This window comes from Cupressus sempervirens, chromosome 3, assembly GCF_028749045.1.
Source record: "Cupressus sempervirens isolate cs-2001-9-10 chromosome 3, ASM2874904v1, whole genome shotgun sequence".
NCBI classification, from domain to species: domain Eukaryota; kingdom Viridiplantae; phylum Streptophyta; class Pinopsida; order Cupressales; family Cupressaceae; genus Cupressus; species Cupressus sempervirens.
Genome location: NC_143120.1, coordinates 288,257,484 through 288,266,008, shown reverse-complemented (window position 1 = coordinate 288,266,008; position 8,525 = coordinate 288,257,484). Strand labels below are relative to the sequence as shown.

The 8,525-nt window shown below is 35.3% G+C and overlaps 1 pseudogene across 3 annotated transcripts; it reads right to left on the bottom strand.

Annotated features, from left to right (window-relative positions):
- Positions 1-1,129: 1,129 nt before the first annotated feature.
- On the bottom strand, positions 1,130-4,433 carry LOC149566083 (putative pentatricopeptide repeat-containing protein At1g68930 pseudogene; annotated as a pseudogene). 3 transcript variants are annotated; one of them, XR_016362107.1, is made up of 2 exons: positions 4,148-4,433; positions 1,130-4,018 (listed from the first exon to the last, which is right to left on the bottom strand). The product of XR_016362107.1 is annotated as a putative pentatricopeptide repeat-containing protein At1g68930 pseudogene, transcript variant X1 (transcript). The 3 variants fall into 3 exon arrangements; XR_016362108.1 differs by having other exon boundaries at positions 1,130-3,637; positions 3,721-4,431; XR_016362109.1 differs by lacking the exon at positions 4,148-4,433 and having other exon boundaries at positions 1,130-3,637; positions 3,738-3,873.
- Between the last annotated feature and the right edge of the window lie 4,092 nt (positions 4,434-8,525).

Here is an 8,525-nt window from a genome sequence, read left to right as displayed (position 1 = left end):
TAGGTTACTCTTGCATCATCAACCCAACAAGAGTTATGCCAATAAAACCCCCTTTATGAGGTTAAATGAGCGATACCAAGGAGAAATTAAGAGAAGATGTAAATCCCACATCCAAACTCCAATGGCTTTTTACCATATATCAACCAAAAAATCACAAAAAAAGGAAAAGCAATCATTGTATAATTAGGCTAAAATCATTTCATATGGCTCTATCTAGACCAAGTGTTTCAGTTCTACCTACATAATCTAATGTTAGTAACTTGTTATAGCTCATCTTATTCGTAATGGCATTGTTTGCTTTAGTATGGTATAGAACCATATCAAGTAGTATAATATTAATGTTCATCTCCTATGATAGTCTAATCTTCATCTACATCTATGACAAATTTATGAAAGGAATATTTGTTATTTTGAGAATATGGTTTGATTCACAAAGGTGAAGCAACTGTTGGAATAACAAAGGTTGTAGAAAGCTCTTTACAAATTAGCGGCAATGGAACTGGTAATTTCATGCGATGACCTCCACAAACCTTTAGATTTTTTTATTTTTTTAAATTTATAAACTCCATGCTAAACTTGATAAAAACAATAGTTATAAGAATAAAGATTGCATTTAAGATGTTACATTTTTTAAAGAAAAATTGTTATCTTATGCTTAGCATGATTTCTCAAGTTTTTTTTTCAATTGTTTTACTTATTCTTTGCTTGCATCCATGGCCCTCCCTTAGAAGTAGGACTGAAATTAAAGATAAACAAACCTCTTCTAGTAAGCTTCACCATATAGACTTTGGACATCAAATTTTATGCAATGGTCAGGAGAAATCATAATTATCCTCTTTCAATTTTTTATTTCACTTCCACCGTGCTAGATTAAGTAATGTCCCTTATCCTTTGAAAAAAAAATGAGACTTGTGCATATTTAAACTTATGACCTCCCACTTGGGAGGCTTTGCAGGCTATCGCTGCACCATGGGATCATCTTAAAACTATTGCATCGGAGTTGACTATGTTTAGAGCACATTCCAACAAAATCAAGTTCTTGCATTATATCTGCTTGCTAATGATCTCTGGTTTCAACTTTACATTGGTCAAGCAGGGATTTTTATCACTCCATTGTGTGGGACCAAAATGGATAAACCTGCAGGGAAAAATACTTCTTAAATTTTTTTATAAATTTATTATCTTGTAAGATCAAATTCTCTTACATGGTAGTTCAATGGTTAATTATCTTCAGCTGAAAATTGAACCTCTATGAAACAGATCAAAATTTTTACAGCGTCAGTTTGGATAAAGCATAGTTGTTACTCATAACTATTGCTCTTTTCAAGATCTTTGCACACGACAAGATTGAATGAGTCGATTCCCCCAAAATCATTTAGACATGAAACTCTGATGCTATGCATCCAATGCCAACTTGGGTATTTCAAAAAAGGGTGGAAATATGCTGCAAAGGGAAGGCCAGTAGTGGAACTCCTAGCATGACTTATAATCTGTGAAAGAACGCATTCTCTTGCAAGCATCACCAATAATCTCGACAGGGAAACAGTTCAACATTCACACACCATTGATAATTTCCACAAAACCACAATTTCTTGCTTGCAACACCGTTACTAATTTCCACAAAAATCCACAATTTCTTGCTTGCATCACCAATAATCTCTACAAGAGCATAATCCATCAACAAAGTGGTGGTAACGGTTAGAATCCCTAACTATAATTTCTCGCGATACAATCTTGGAGATGACTTTTGTGGCGGCATGGCAATCATCACAAACTCGGAGATTCTTCACAATTCTAATAGGTATTCCTTGAGGAATATTGAGCAAAGCAAAAGCAATTGCCAGTCGTTCACTATGGTAGTGCAGAGCATGTCCTTTCTCATCATCATCTATATCATGCAGCACAGAGCTCGTCTCAGGAACATATCCTTCGCCTCTCATCTCTTCAGCTAATTTTTCTAGGGTTGCATAAATCTCCTCTGTTTGTGGATGTGATCTGTCATCTGCCACAAATGAATGAACCCTGTTCTTGAATCTGATCCAGCTGCATCCGGGCTCCTTTTTCACTCCTTTAGATTTCATCATTTTTCTAACATCGGCAACATCATTCCATCTCTCTCCTGCAGCATACATATTTGATAAAAGCACATATGCTGAAGGGTTCTCTGGTTCCAACTCAAAAAGATGTTTTGCTGCACGCTTCCCTAGAGATATGTTGCCATGAATTCTGCAGACACCAAGCAAAGTAGCCCATCCAACAACATCAAGTTCACATTGCATTTCATCAATAAACTTCTCTACCTCCTCCAAGTGTCCAGCGCGTCCTAGAAGGTCAATCATACAAGCAAAATGCTCCACAGTTGGTTCTATACAATGGATTTCCCTCATTGAATCAAAATGTGTACGACCCTCATCCACTAGGCCCGCTCTACTACAAGCTGAGAGAACACCAATAAAAGTTATCTGGTCTGGCTTCATACCAGCCGATATCATTTGTTCAAATAATTTAAGGGTTTCGATTCCACACCCATGCTGACCATATCCTACAATCATCGCAGTCCACGAGATTTCATCTCGTCCCATCATACTGTTAAAGACGCGGTGAGCATCAAGAATGCTGCCACATTTTGAATACATGGTAATGAGAGAATTGCCTACCGGCACACCTGATTCCAGTCCAGTTGTGATGATGTATGAATGAATCTGTCTGCCCTCTTCCAGGACAGCAAGGTTTGCGCATGCACTAAGAACACTGGCAACTGCAAATTCGTCAGGTTTCATCCCCATTCTAAGCATTTGGATAAAAAGTTTCAAGGCATCCTCACCGTACCCACTTTGGGCATATCCTACAATGATTGCAGTCCATGAAATTACGTTGCGCTTAGGCATTCCATCAAACAATTGCCGTGCATCGTCTATGCTCTTGCATTTTCCATACATGTCTACCAGAGCGCTTCCTACGAAGACATCTGATTCATATGCAGTTGCAATGGCTTGCGCATGGACCTGCTTACCTAGTTCCAAATCCAGAATACAACCGCATGCATGAAGAACACTGCCAAACGTAAACTGATCAGCTTTCAAACTAGCCTCCCTCATTTTTGCAAAGAGTTGAAGTGCACTGTCTGCTAACCCAAGCTGCGCATATCCTGTAATCATTGTCGTCCAAGATATATGATCTCTCTCTGGCATTTTATCAAACAATCGACGGGCAAATTCTATGTTGTGGCATCTTGCATAACCAGCCACCATTGCGTTAAAAGACACGGTACTTGGCTGAAGCATTGTATCGAACACTTTGTATGCATTTTCCATGCAACCCAATTTGGCATACATATCTATAAGCGCGTTCTCCACATAGACATCGCCCTCAAATCCAAGTCTAATAGCACAGGCATGAACCTGTTCCCCCTCTTTAATACCCAATTCGCGCGAGCAAATACCCACAACTGTTGTCAGAGTGATCCAGTCCAGCATTACTCCTTGCTGGCGCATTCGCTGAAAAAATCCCATGGCTTCATAACCCTGACCCCCGCGCAAATATCCTCCAATCATTGCATTCCACGATATCGCATCTCGCTCAACCATTTCTTCAAACAGTTGGCGCGCATCCTCCATCCTCCCATTCCTTGTATATCCTGCAAGCATAGTATTCCATGAGAACACGTTACGTTGAAGCATTTTGTCAAATACTTTGCGTGCATCGAGCAAACTACCGCACCTGGTATACATGTTTACCAGATGGTTTAAGATGAAGACAGATTCTGCCTGTAATAAGCTCTTAGTAAGAATAAGGGCATGAATTTTCCTGCCATCTTGTAGACTCCTTAAATTGACGCAATCTTCCAGCATTCCTACATAGTATTTATATATAGCCTTAACAGAGGAGGATAGCATTGATGTGAAGCGAAATCCCATCATAAAGATGCCAAAGCTAAAACATTGTTTTTTCTTAGAATTCCCTTGTTTCTCGATCTGCATTTCATCAGGAAAACTAGGAGCGCAAGTAGAACTCTTCGCTTCGGAAAAGAAACAGAACTACGAATGTTAGCAAATAATTTGGCAGAAATACCGGCCTACTGATTCATCTTTCATTTTTTTAAATTAAATTTTGATTTCCAAATGTCATTGATGCTAGTGAGAAGTACCAATTTCCACGAAAATTATATGTGAATGGTCGCATTCCCACTAGTTTCCCGCAACTCCAAGATCTGTTGGTGAGAACACTGCTTTCACAGAGTTCGCCATTAAAGTCCTGTTAGTTTGTGTTGGTTTTCAGTTCAATCTTCAGGAAAACGGATGCCTAATTTTAAACATAACCAAACTAATATTATGCTCGAATCTGCAAAGCCAAATGCATTGGATTCGCCTCTCTGGAATATCAGGGTTATTTGAAATTATTTTGTAATACTGGAAACAATGATTCCTCTTCTAATCTAAGTTAAAACTAAATTGTGTGGTCTTAAGGGGTTTACAGAATGTGGATTTAATTACTTAATTCACTTGAGTTAAACTTCGTTAATTTTTCCTTTAATGAAATTAGGTTATGTTCAATCATCTAAATAGACTGAAATAGTAAGAGTGAGTATTCTAAAGGTAATATTTAAAAATTGATTTTTGGAAATTAATTTCTAATATTTAAAAATTATTTTAAAAAAAAATTGTTCTAACCATACTAAATGTCGATTCTACAATTTTAAAACTGCTTAATATTTTGTATAAAAGTAATAGCATTCAGATGAAGCATATACATGAAACATATACAAGGAATACCAAAATTTTACACAGAATACCTAAATGGGAAAAACCCCAATAAAAACTATTCTCAAGTATAGTACACTTATTAAGATGATATGGGTTAAGGTGATTTTTATGAAGGGTGGCTCACTATTAGAATGCTCACTATAAGAGTGTTCATTGCCCAAAGGGCTCGATGTTGGAACATAAGAATAAAGTTGAACTGAAAAAAAAAAATGTATCTATAAATGCATGAACTTAGTTGAATTTAGCATGTCACTACTTAAAAATGCATAGCAAAATTGGTAAATAATCTCTATCCACAAGATCTAGTTAAGGATCATTGTCACACGTTCAACTTACCTAGTTTTGTTGCTACTTTATTTCTTCACGTTCCTCAATCCTTATTTCTTTTTACTTTTTTATGTGCATGTTCTCTACCTACCTCTTTTTGCATCACTTGTAAATATACATGTATGATATTAGCGTGTTCATCAAGTTTACCATATCAACACTTTACTCAACATGTGATTTATCTTTGGTTAATACACTAGCTTGGACTTGTTAATATTTTTACCTAATGTGTTTCTACAATGGTAAAATCACATGCCAAAAATAACATAATTCAAGCTCAGTTAAGACCTATGATAAAAATAAGTTTTGAACTATTTCCAAGATCCATGATTTTAATAAATAAAAGGCATGATGGAATCACTTGAATTTTGGGAAGGATTGTCACCATAACTTTCATCCTTTGTTGGTCCAATTGGATCACTAATTTCTATTTAATTGTATAAACTTTTGGACCACTAGAATAGCAATGTATTCAAATAAAGTCAATGTTCATAATCATACCAAGCCTATAAGATCATATCCACATTGTATCATGGATATGAAATACTCAAATTATAGAAACTGCACTATTGCTTAATTGTTAGAGTACTTAAACATAATTACTAACGTTGTGATTGGCTTCCAAAAGAAAACATGTAACAACCAACCCTAATAATCTTTATGTTTACTAACCATCTATATCTAGACCTATCTTGATAGCTAGTTTTGACATCAATGACAAAAAACCATATTCTTCTATCTCCCCCTTTGTCGTTGATGGAAAAATACATATTACCTCATTTGATATGCTTTCCCTCTAATATTTATCCTCCACACATTTGTATTTATCTTCCTTATTCAATAATGTGTCTCAATAATATGTTAATTCCGCTTTGACATCAAGGGAAAAGGGTGCCCAAAAGAAATTGCACTTCCAAAAACAAGTGTCTCAAATTCACCAACCTTGAGAATTTTTAGGTTGGTGAATTTTCCTAAACCTATCTTTCAGTTCCAAATGAAGTCCCTTTAATAAATGCATTTATAAATTTAAGTTCCAACACATACTACTACTTATTATCAACAAATTAATTACATTCATTATATTATTCAAAATAATGGGATTTTGCTCATGTTTTTATACTTCTTCAAGGAGACTAAAAATATGTTCTAGTCTAGATTTGAACTATCTCTTTGCCCTTTAAAACCTTATTTCTCACATCCACACTATTTCTCTAAACATTAGTCATGTCTATCTATGAAGATTATATCCATTTTCCATGTGAATCTTCATTGTCATTGAAAATATCATAGGTTTTTCCAAAAGGTATTTAGTTCGGACTCAATAGAGCTAGTCTTAGCCTAGTAATTCTTCATAGTAGTAGGTCGTAGAAGGAAATACATGTATACATTGTCTACACCCTCAATACATTTTATCATTTTCTTATTAAATTATTAATAATATATTCTCTAATTTGTCACATCTTTCCTCCATTAGTAGCAATAAAGCACATTTATCTGCATTATATTTTAAATGTTTTCCCTTTTCATCATAAATGATGACTTTGGATCATCAAGCTTAATTGTTTATTTGTGTTCATCAATCTTCTTCAACTTCTTTGATTCCATAGGAGAACTAAAAACCACCATTTCCAATTTTATTTTTCCTGAGGAGGAACTCTTCACAAGAGTATAGACTCTTTCACATTTTAGAATAAATTACAACAAATTCTTTTTTCTTTTTAAAAAATGGGGTAAAAATTTATTCAAAAACACTTAAGAAATCAAGCAAAGACCCTGGGCCCAAAGAGGAAAAGGCCAAACGACCTCCAACAAAAATAATAGTACCATCACTTCACATTCCTATCCTCCAACAATAACCTCTCCAAGATCTCAAGGTAATAAGAGGGAAGACTTTCTCTCCACAAATATCTTAGTCATCATCATGCTCAAAAGTCCACTTCACTAACCAATTAGCAACATTATTCCATTCCCTAGGGAAATGAAAAAAAAAAGATAGAATCTAGGGAAATACAAAGCCTAAAAATTTGTTGAACCACTGGGGTTACCTACCATATCACATCCTCCAAATTATGGTTATTCAATATATACACATCAATTTGAGTGTCCAACTCACAAATAATTCTTCTCCAACTTATAGAACAACCTCTCTCAACAACAATATTAATAGCCAAAGCTTCCATCATATTATTAGAGTGATGAATTCTATAAATCAAAAAATTAAAATCAACACCTCCATTGACACCTCTACCTATACCACCAATGCCTGTATGCCCAAGATTCCCATGAGGAGAACCATTAATATTAATCTTAATGATCCTCACTAGAGGGGGCATCCATCTCCCATCTCAACATGCTTGTTTCTTAACTTGATAGGGTATTTTCCCTATACTTTAACTTTCACTATTATCACCCAAAGTCAAATTCCTCACAATATTGTAATCCCCTAGATCAATCATTCTAGACATATTACAGTTAGCATTGATGGTCTCCAACAATCTATCAACTATCTTCTACCACAATTGAAGGCTCCCCAATTCGGAGCCATAAAAAATCATGTGATTTCTTTCTAGCCAAAGATTCCATATAATAAAAGTATGTCCAATAGCCCAAGCCATCTAAAGGAAGGTTTTCTTTACTAGAGACTTGTCTAAATTCTTCAAAAACTCAATAAGTGAGGTAGCATGAAGATAACCATGATGCCAAGTCTCCCACCACATGTGTCAAATCTCCCTTGAGAGGACATTGAAAAAATTGATGGGAGTTGCATTCCTCATTACCATGCATATAAAGAAAATAGATAGAAGCTCCTTGAAATCCATGCTTTTATTCTTTGACATGATGCATTTCATTTTAACAACCAACCATAGATAAAAATTAGATTTGGACCATGAAATAGTAATCCAAACCTTCTTCCACCATGACACCACTATTTGATCATCTAACTAATTTTCAAGCACATCGTAACCTTGAGCATTAGTATAATTTCATTTTGGGATATTTCCCAAAGACCTAATATATCTCCCATTAAGGGAGATACATAACCAATCTTCCAAGACTTGGACCAAAAACATCATGATCCTCCATAGAGCCACCAAGAGGCCACTCACAAGGACCCTTCCAATAATTCACCTCTATCTAGTCCATCTTCCTAACAATTTCAAAGTGCTCCACCCTAGTCTGTATGTGAAAATATGGAAAATGTTGATATCTGATTAAAAAGATCATTTGAAAAGAGTATTGTTAAGAAGGAGATTGTTGAAGAAGACTATGTGTTTCAATCATTGTTTTGTCACTAATGTCAAACCTACTATTTTCTAGTAAGACAATTGTTTATATGATTCAAGTACTATTACTTAGTTGATTGATGAGGAGGATTTGATCAACAAGATGTAATAAAAGCACCTAGAGGAAAGGTTGAGTTATGATTATGTAATG